Source organism: Cricetulus griseus (genome assembly GCF_003668045.3).
Source record: "Cricetulus griseus strain 17A/GY chromosome 1 unlocalized genomic scaffold, alternate assembly CriGri-PICRH-1.0 chr1_0, whole genome shotgun sequence".
Taxonomy (NCBI): Eukaryota; Metazoa; Chordata; class Mammalia; order Rodentia; family Cricetidae; genus Cricetulus; species Cricetulus griseus.
In genome coordinates this window covers 72,073,048-72,081,074 of record NW_023276806.1, presented here as the reverse complement: position 1 = coordinate 72,081,074, position 8,027 = coordinate 72,073,048, and the positions used below count along the sequence as shown (strand labels likewise).

Below are 8,027 nucleotides of genomic sequence, written 5' to 3'. Positions count from 1 at the left end.
ACCATCTGACCTCACAAGAAGGCTGTTTGTGGCACTCCATTAGACCTCAGTCTTCCTGGCTGTGGATACTACATTTAGCCTATCTGATAGAGACAGAGCTTCAAGGAGCAGCCTGGGTTTGCCTCAAGAATAGCATTTCCTCTATGGAAGAAGATGGTGCCTCTCAGACGCAGATGACAGAGGTGGCTTTGCCTGGGACAGTGGAGAAAGGCTGTGGTTTCCCATCCAGGTACTTGTGAACTCAGAATGCATGTAAAGTAAATTAAATGTGCAGAACACCTTAAAGAAAACCATCCTTGAAGGTTTGAGAATAGTTTCCTCTGTTCCCTGAGGAGGCACAATGTTTATTAACAAATATCAGCATTTTTTTTTTTTTTGGTTTTTGGAGACAGGGTTTCTCTGTGTAGCTTTGGAGCCTATCCTGGCACTGGCCCTGGAGACCAGGCTGGCCTCGACCTCACAGAGATCCACCTGCCTCTGTGTCCCGAGTGCTGGGATTAAAGGTGTGAGCCACCAACACCGGCTTATATCAGCATTTTGAAAGCAACCTTTGCAGAGGCCCCCAGCAGGAGGCCTCTCTTATCATTAATCTATTTATCAATAAATAAAGATTCATCAATTTTAGGTAAGTGTGTTTAAAAAAAAAACAAAAAACCAAAAAACACCATTCCTTGAGAACATGCTCAACTTAAGTTTTGAGTGATGAAAAGCTTTGTTAGAGAACTTTCTCTCTGATGAGCTGAAGATGAGGGGGTAAAACTGTTCTCATTCTGCATCCCAGCAATTAAGTGACAATACCCAGGATGACACAGGCTCACGGGGAGGCAGGAGGGAGGAATGTGCTTAATTTTCCAAAGAAGAGTGTCAATAAAGATTCAAAGTCTCACCTCATCCCCTGAGTCACAATGGGGCACATTGGCACAAATGACAGGATTGGCATATGAGAGAGCACTCCAAGTAGTTTTCTCCTGTGTTAAAATTCTTAGGAGCTTTGCAAAAGAACTGCAAAGAAAACCAGCCAAAAGCCCTGAAATCCCAAGGTCAAACACAAGCAGAAGCCTCCTTCATAAAATAAGGAAATGAAGTGGTGAAGCACACTTGCAAAGTGCTTATCTCTCCAGCAGCTGCAACAGCAGTCTGAGCAGCTCCGATTGTTCAAGACCTGGCTCTTTGGTCTTCTCTCTCCAAGATTAACCATGTCAGTCTTTTGAAAACTACAGCAACAAGGGTCTCATTTTCTTGTATTCTTCTTCAGGATGTAGGATTTAAAAGAAAAATTAATGGTGTCACTCAGGGGTAGAAAACTTCCTAAGCATGCGCAGGACCTGGCATTCTGTCCCATCATAGATCACTGCCCTGTTAAAGAAAGATGTTGAGCAAACTAAATTACACAAGGCTTGACATTGTCAAATGCACTGGTTCAAATAAAACATCGCCAGAGACCCCTGTATTTGAATGATTGGTCTCTGGCAGGTGGCACTGTTTTGGGACATGGTAGAAACTTTATGGATCTGAGTTTAGACGAAGGAAGTTGGTTTCTAGGGGCAAGCCTTAAGGTCTGGCTGAGACCCACTACCAGCTCTCTCTTTTTTTCTCTCTGTGGATACAGTGTAAATAGCTACACTATTTCATTGCATGTATTCAGTATAAGCCCAACACAATTTATGTATACATCCATGTCTATTCTAGCATTATTCACAGTAGCTAAATTATAGAAGTAGACCCTACTTCTAACCTATTCCTGTTTCTTCCTTTTTTTTCTTCTGAGTCTTGAAATCTTTTTTTAAAACTTCTTTATTGAATCTTTTAGCATTTTGCATCTCCCATCCCAAACCCACTCATCTCCCTGCCCCCTTGCTTCTGACTTCTGCCCTTGCAACCTCCCCCTGAAACAAAACAAAATTTAAAACTAAAACAAACAAAAAAGAAGAAAACTATCAAACAAAAAGAAAAATGAAAATATAAATCTTGGTGTGGAAGCTGTAGTGTGGCCCAGTGAGTCACACAGTATACCCTTTAGTCCATACATCTTTACTTGTAAGTGTTCCTTGCAGTGAGTCTGGATCGAGGCCTCTGGTTTCTGCTACACTATCAATACTGAACCCTCACTGGGACTATTCTTAGATATCCTGTTGTCGCCTTGTGTCATAGAGGTCTGGTAGCTCTGAATCTGCAGGTCTGGCCCCTTCACATATTCCAGCAGTTCATACATGGGGTGGATGTTGGAGTGGGCTAATTGTAGCCCTGGCAGATGAGCCACTCCAGAGGGTAGGAGAGCAGGAGAGCAGGAGAGCTGATCCTGCCCTTTCCCCATCTGCCCTGTGGTGGCATGAAAAGAGAAAGATGCCTTTCCTCCCTCAGCTATTGTCACCTATGGTGGACAGGAGAACTGGCCCGTGTGTCATGAGAGTGGGAGAGCCGGTTCTGCCCATCACTGGCTGCAGAACATGGGATAGTGAGTCCTGGTGCTTTCTGGGTAACTCTCTAGAGCTAGCCTTGCTGGTGTGAGTGCAGGTGAGCAGACACAAGGGTGTGAGAGGAGAACGACCCCTGTTCCTTGCTGCCTGCTGCATTGGGTAACCCAGCCAGGGCTGTGCTGTAGAACTTGCCTCGGTGGTAACAGTGAGGGAAAAACTGGTAGGCTGGCCAACCCAGACACCACCATTCCTGTTTCTTTATGTCAACTCCCATACCTAGAAATACCTTCTACCTTCGACCTCTGGTGACCCCACAGGGACTCAGGTAGGTGAATCACACTATCCTCCCTGTTCTCCATTATGATCTCTCCACTCTCACCCCAGGGTGGTATCAACCTGCTTACCTGTGCCCCTTCTCCCACCTCAACTCTATTCACTGGAGACTCCAAATTTTGGTTCAGACCCAGGATTTCTCTAGTTCTTTCATCCTTGCCTCTCCAGGTAGTTATTTGCCTCACTGTACCTACTTTGCAGGATCCTTTCTTTTCAACACTCCAATGCTCTGTGGACACCACCTCTAAGTGTGAACAGGATCCCCTTAGCTCTTTTATGAAGGCTTTCTCAGGAAAGGGCCTTCTAGACCACTTCTATTCCTAGACCACCTGTATTCCTTTCTGCCACCCACTGATATACCAGGCAATCCACAGCTACCACACTTTGCTAAAACATAGAGAGAACAGCAGAGATAAAGGAATGGAATATTCCTCCCAACAAAGACAAGACTAGTTCTCAGTACCTAGAGCCACCCTGAACATTCTAACCCCAGGTGCCTAGATACTAGAGCACAAATGCAATCATTAACAGTCAAGACAATATGCTTCTACCAGAACACAATAATCCTACTAGAGTAGACCCAGAAAAGCAATATATCTGAAGTAATTACAGCTGATAAACACTTTCATCAAATTTCCGGATCCAAAATTAACACACACATCAGTAGACTTCCTATATACAAATGAAAAATGGATGAGAAAAAAAATCAGGGGAATGTACCTTTCCCAATATCCCCAAGGAAACAAAATATTTTGAGGTATCTCTAACCAAGTGAGTGAAAGACTGCTATAATAAAAACTTATAGAAATCCAAGAAAGAAACTGAATAAGCTATCAGAAGATGGAAGAACTCCAGAGCTTATGGATCAGTAGGAATAATATAGTGAAAATGGCCTTTCCCACAAAAAGTAATCTACAGATTAAACATAATCTATGTAAAAATTCCACACAAATCTTCATAGAAATTGAAAGAAAAAAATTCAGTTTCATATGAAAAAAATGACTAGATAGCTAAAACAATCCTGAATGATAAAATAATTGCTTAAAGTATCATCATTCCCAATCTCAAGTTGTACTATATGGTAGTAAAAATAGAGTGATGTTGACATAAAAGCAGACATATTGATCAATAAGATCAAGCTGAAGACCAAGACATAGTCCATATATCTATGGACACATGATTTTTGATAAAGAAGCCAGAAATATACATTGAAAAAATACAACATCTTACAAATAGTGCTGGTCAAAATGGATGACTCCATTTAAAATACAAGAGATTCTCATTTATCACACTGCACAAAACTCAACCTCAACATGAGGCCAGATATACTGAATCTTATAGAAGAGAAAGTGATAAGTAGTCTCAAACTCATTCACATAGGAAAAGACATTCTGAACAGGGCAGTGATAGCATAGGCACCAAGAACAACAAGCATAAATGTGACCTCATGAAATTGAGAAGTTCCTGTGTATATTAAAGGACACCATCATTCCAACCAAGCATCAGGCTACAGAATGAGAAAGGGTCTTTAACCAATAACACATTGCACAGAAGGATAATATCTAAATTATATGAAAATGTTAAAGCAAAATCTGAACATCAAGAAAACAAATAATTTAAAAATGGGGTGCAGAACTAAACAGAGAGTTCTCAATGAAACACAAATGCATGAGAAATACTAAGGAATATTTAAATCCTTAATCATCAATGAAATAAAATTCAAAACTACTTTGAGATTTCATCTTACATCAGTCAGAATGACCAAGATCAGTAAAACAGAAACATCTCATCCTGGCGAAGATGTGGAGTAAAGGGAACATTCACCCACTATTAGTGGGAGTGAAAATCTGTACAATCACTGTTAAATTAGTATGTCAGTTCCTCAGAAAGCTGGAAATAGATCTACCTCAAGATCTATACATACCACTCTTGGACATATACCCAAAGGACTCTACATCTTCCTATAGAGACACTTGCTCATTCATGTTCATTACTGCTGTATTCATAAGACCATCAACTGTGAACAGCTAGATGTCCATCAACAGACAATGAAAATGTGGTACCTTTACACAATGGAATACTATTCAGCTGTTACAAAAATAAACAACAAAATATGAAATCATGAAATTCTCAGGTATATGGATGGAGCTAGAAAATAATTCACCTGAGTGTGATAAACCAAAAAATCAAACATGGTATATATTCTTTTATATGTAGATGTTAGATTTTAAGCTTTAAATAGACATGCTAAATCTAGATAACCAAAGAGGTTATATAAGAGACTGGGGAGAGGGAGGAGACAGTCTCCCAAAGAAGAGGGAATAGAATACATAATAATGGAGAGCCAAAGACGAGGCAGGAATAGGAGGATTAAACAGATCCCAGAAGGTAAAGAGGGAGGGAAGGGAGGGAATATACAGAGTGACAGCTAACACTAAGGGCTATTTGAGGTGTTATATGGAAACCTACTACAGTAGATGTTTCTTAAAATATATAGATACACAGAAGAATCCTAAACAGTGTCACTCAGATTTCCTTTCAAAGTGTGCTTAAATTCTCAGCATGAACTGCAAATATGTTTAAATTCTTTTATTTCTTCAGGCATTTTCATTATTCATATTAAACAAGAATAAAAAGTTTATAAAAAAGAAAATGTATGTGCACACATGTTTTATTCATGTATAAAGAAGTACAAAATTATATCAATTTCAAAAAAAATGAAACTAAAGAGCATCATGTAAGCAAAATAAGGAAGACTCAGAAATAGACATACTATGTTTTCCCTTATATATGAGATATACATGATGAAATTAAAAGTAGAATTCTTTGGAGAGGGAAAACATCCCAGCTATAGTTTGGTGGCATATCATTGTTATATGAGAAGAGAGTGAATATAGGGAAAATATGTGTGATACATGTATGAAAATCATTTTGTACAATGAATTCTATATAATAACTCACATATATCATTGTTTCTGTGTATGATTTAAAGGAGTCAAAGGAAACAAAGAAATGTCACCAGACATAGTGGCCTTGGTAGCAAGGGTCTGTCAAAGGAGAAGTAAGGGAAGGACAAATCAGAGCTAGCATTTGCAAAATGGCATGGAGAAGAATGTTCTATAGTCTGAGTTTTATAAAAACAAATCAAAGGTTAACAAAAAGAGAAGCAGGATATAGTTTAAGATAAACTTGAAATCTCTCTGGGGATACTGGATATGAATATGATGACTACAATAAATAATTTTCAACAGGTTCTTGCTTCAGAAAAAATGAGAATATCATTAAAAATAATCTATTGTCTACCCTGTCCACCCCACACACATGCAGTGAATCAGAATATCTGCATCTTCCCAGACAGCAAAGTACCTTATGCAAATGAATCAGATGAAATCACTGTGGAAATTTCAACACTAGTTTCACTAAAGAGTAATGATTCCTTATTCAGGATTCCATATTAAACAAAATAAACACACACACACACACACACACACACACATACACTCATGGTGCTCTGATACATCTATATGCTCAAATTTAACTCCTGAAAGTCAACAGTGCTGCATCTATGACAGTAAAAATCTAGTTCCAAGATTAAAAATATTGTTGGGGAGTAATCTTTTTGTACAGTGAGAAGATGTGTCACTCTGACTCGCTTAATAAAATGGCTTAACAGCCAATAGCTAGGTAGGATTTCCAGGCAGAGGGGATTCTGAGAAGAAGAAAGGCAGAGATGTGAGGAGACAAAGAGGAAGCAAGAAAGCAGGATGTACAATACATAGATGATGTAAACTGGTGTCACTGAGTCTCAGGGAAGCACATAGATTAATAGAAATGGGTTAATTTAAGTTATAAGACCAACCTATAGATAAGCTTAAACTATCGACTGAGATTTTTACAATTAATAATAATTCTCCATGTTGTGATTTAGCAACTGGAAAACAGGACAGAAATATCTGCCTACAAAATAGGGACTAGAGAGATGGCTCAGCAGGTGAGAGCAAAGCAACCAAGTTCAGTTCCTAGTACCTACATAGTGTGGCTCACAACCACCTGAACTCCACTGCCACTGATTCAATGCCCTCTTTTGGCCACCACAGGCTTCTCAAGTCACACACACACACACACACACACACACGCTTACAAAATAAAGATATATAAAATAAGTAAAATGCACAGTTTATCATACAGTAAATTTCTTGTATTTTGTTGCATGTTTTGACCCTTTCTAACCTTTCTCTATTCTTATTTATTTGTCACTGTCCTATTGTTTTCATTTTGAATGCATTTCAATACTTTAAAGCCCATATTCTTGCTTCATTTACATATTATTACAATACAGCATCACTAGAAAGGGGACCTCCTGATATATGCATCTTACTTTTTCATGCCAACCTTTACTCCATAATAGCATATATTTTACCTCTACACAATATGGATCACTTGATATATGATTTTTTAAATTATTTTTAAATGTGTTTTATATTTATGCCCATAGTTACCATTTCTGCAGCTAGCCATTTCCTTGTGTAGATACAGAATTCTACCTAGTATTATTTTTCTTCTCTCTGAGAGACTTCGATTACCAGCCTACAATCCACACCACTAGAGAAGTTAGGCAACAAGGAGGACTCTAAGAGAGACATACATGGTCTCCTGTTGAAGGGGAAAGGGACAAGATCTCCTGAGCAAATTGGAGCATGAGGAAAGGGGAGAAGGAGCTAGGAGAATGAGAAGGGGAGAAGAGGAGGTGTGAGTAGGACATAAGGGAGCAGGAAGCTTTGTAGTGGGAAGAATAGAAGAGAGCAAAACAAGAGATACCATCAGAGAGGGAGCCAGTATAGGTTTAAAGAGAAATCAGGCAGTGGGGAAATCTCCAGGGATCTATAAGGATGACACCAACTAACCATCTAAGCAACAGTGGAGAGGCTACCTTAAATGCCCTCCCCTGATAATGAGATTGATGACTAACTAATAAACCATCCTAGAGCATTCATCAAGCAGCTGATGGAAGCAGAAGCAGACAGCCACAGCTAAACATTGATATGAACTGGAATCCAGTGCAGAGAAGGAGAACTGATTAGCAAAGTGGTCAAGACCAGGCTGGTGAAACCCACAGAAACAGCTGACCTGAACAAGGGGGAGCACTTGCCCCCCTGACTGATCACTGGGAAACCAGCATGGAACTGTTCCAGAATCCATGAATGTGGGTATCAGTGTGGAGGCCTTGGAAATCTATGGGGCCTCTTGTAGTAGATCAGTACTTATCCCTAGCATAGG

At 39.4% G+C, this 8,027-nt stretch overlaps 1 long non-coding RNA gene across 1 annotated transcript in view; it reads right to left on the bottom strand.

Annotated features, from left to right (window-relative positions):
* Positions 1-424: 424 nt before the first annotated feature.
* The window catches only part of LOC118239597, a 65,909-nt gene continuing 58,306 nt past the window's right edge, over positions 425-8,027 (bottom strand). Inside the window, exon 3 of the long non-coding RNA XR_004772166.1 lies at positions 425-1,356. This is a non-coding gene — a long non-coding RNA (uncharacterized LOC118239597). The remainder of the gene's footprint in view (positions 1,357-8,027) is intronic.